The sequence below is a fragment of the Diabrotica undecimpunctata genome, chromosome 2 (assembly GCF_040954645.1).
Source record: "Diabrotica undecimpunctata isolate CICGRU chromosome 2, icDiaUnde3, whole genome shotgun sequence".
NCBI classification, from domain to species: Eukaryota; Metazoa; Arthropoda; class Insecta; order Coleoptera; family Chrysomelidae; genus Diabrotica; species Diabrotica undecimpunctata.
Window position 1 is genome coordinate 151082890 of NC_092804.1, and position 2725 is coordinate 151085614.

The window sequence follows — 2725 nt, forward strand, 5'->3', positions numbered from 1 at the left end:
CGCATTGTTGCCTTTAAAATTAGTTTTTTGAAGACATATAATATCAGGTGAATATTTCCTAATAAGTACCTGAAATAAGGGTAGGCGAGTGTGAAAACTGTTTAAGTTCCACTGTAAAATATTATTATACATGAATTATATTTTTATTTAAATAATTAGTTTTGAGATATATCGCTGTCAGATGGACCAACATGTTCGACCAGTTGTTTAGTTAATTTTTTACTTAGTCTAGTACATTTAATTTTCATATTTCGATCTTCAGCCTGGGTATGTATTTCATTTATCATTTCTATAAGAGATGGAATATGTAGGGTATAGTCTTTAGCAATGCTTAATGCATCATTACTACCGTGAGTGTTCTCTAAAAAAATGTGGAACGCTTCACGATTTTGCGTGTCATCCTTGCGCAGGGGCCATGCTAATCTTCTCTGTATCGTTCCAATTTTAGTATATGTACCGCCGAAGCGAGTACACAAGACAATACTGAATATGAAAATGAGGAATAAATTCTATATAATATTTACCAAAGTTTCAAAATTACTAAAATCGTTAAACAAAGTTTATAAAGAAAAAAAATTAAAATTTTCTATCTATCTATATAAGGATTTTTACAGCTGTCGCCGCCTTCCTTTTTTCAACGTCTTCGGTCCTTTCTGTTCTGCCATTCTCCATCTCTAAGGTCTCGTCTTTTCATGGCCTCGTCCACTTCATCCCTCCATGATCTTCGGGGTCTACCTCTTTTCCTCCTTCCTATTGGGCTCCAATCCGAAATATTTGCTATCCACCTTGTATGATCTGTTCTTCTCACATGTCCATACCAAATTAAATGTTTTTCTTCGATGGAGCTGAGTATGTCTTGTTGTACTGCCATTCTTCGTTTTATCTCCTCATTTCTGATGCGATCCATTTTTGTCACTCTGCAGTTTCTTCTTATGAACTCCATTTCAGTTGCTGTGATTTTGGACCTGTTTCGTTTATTTATTACCCAATTCTCTGCTTCATAGGTCATTATACTGCGTACCAGGGTGTTATAAGTTCTCTTCTTTGTATTTCTGGTAATCTGTCTATCCCACAGTACCCCGTTCATTTGTATAATACATGTTCTTGTCTGTGCTAATCTGCTGGTTACCTCTTGCTCGGTGGTTCCATTTTTTTGAGAGTATGAATCCTAAATATTTGAATTTGTCATTAAATGAAATTTAATTCAAATTTTTTTTTATCAAAATTTTTTTAAATCTTAAACAACTTTGTGTGGTGGTATTATAAAAAAATATTAAATATTAGTAATATTAACTCTGCGTTGGTGTGGTGCCTAAAACTTACGTGTCTGGTGTGGCGGGGTGTGACATACCCCATAGCAAAATACGTCTTGAAAAACTCAATACTTGAGTATCTGCATCAAAAGTATATGCTTTATGTTTAAAATAGTGCGTACTATTAAAAACATTTTTTTTTTATTTATTTTGCTTCAACCACTTAGGGTTATTAGCATAAGAAAAATCCAAAAACTGATAAAGACATACATAGGCATATACAAAATATTAATTACATAATAATGTATACAATATATATTTTAAATATTGATGTATTGTATTAAATTTAATTAAAAAAGTTTATAAATTTCAAGAATTCTATCAAGTAAGCTACGTATTTAGATTCTCCTAGAAGTTCTTTTAATGTTTTTGGAATATGGTGATATAGTCTTTCAACTGAGTATATTGGACCGTCAATGAAAATGTGCTTCACTGTCACTTTACATTCACAAACAAAACACACTGGTTTCTCTTCTCTCTTCAACAAGTATTCATGTGTTGTAGAAGTGTGTCCCAATCTGAGACGTGTTATCAGGACTTGATATTGTCGCTTTAAAGGCCAAAAGTTCCATGGAAGGACGGAAGATTTTATTTCTATCAATTTAGTGCTGCTTTTTTTCCCGTAGATGAGTTTATTCTGTCATCATGTTGTAGTGTTGATAACAACAGAATATTTTTGTTTTTGTTTGGGATATAGGATATATATCATAATGTTATTTTGATAACTATTGTCTAGGACGGGACAGATTTTTGTTTTGGTTTAGAGTAGTGGCTATACCGCTCTGATGAGACCTAAAGAGGTCGAAATACGTATAAGCGGGTGTCGCTGCCCTTATCAAAACAAAAATCTAATACCGTCATTATGTTTTATTACTTTACTTCGGTTGGAGTACCAGAAACTGAATTCACTACGAATTTTGACCATGATGAACGGCATGTGGAATGCAATTTTAGATTTCCTTGCTGAGTAATTTATCAAGCTGTTTGCTTCGCAAGTTTTAGGAAGCACAGTGGTAAAAATTTGAATTCGGTTTCGCCAGGTAGAAATCGTTTGATTTCTCTTTTTGTTTTTAGATGGCGTAGTAGTAATCAATATCTATGATTTTATCTCTTTCGAAGTAACCTAAATTTATAAGCACAGTATAACTCAGGACACCAAATATTTTGAAATATTGAAGGTTTAGAGATTAATCCAAAGGCTTCAGATTTAAAATAATACTTTGCATTGGTTAATGTCCATATTAATGTATAGTTTTACAGAGTTCGTCGATTTTGTCACATTTTAATTTTTTCTAAATTATTTAATTGTACAGATTTAAAAAATCCGCATTTTACTTAATGCAACAGGTTAAAAATAAATCGAAAAAAGCTTGCTACTTTGTTCAAATCAGGATTTATGAGGATATTATGGA

General features: G+C 32.3%; 1 non-coding gene across 1 annotated transcript; it reads right to left on the reverse strand.

Moving 5' to 3' along the window:
* Positions 1-365: 365 nt before the first annotated feature.
* LOC140435332 (U6 spliceosomal RNA) lies at positions 366-472 on the reverse strand. The gene has a single exon (XR_011950139.1). It is a non-coding gene; the product is annotated as a U6 spliceosomal RNA (small nuclear RNA).
* Positions 473-2725: the final 2253 nt, after the last annotated feature.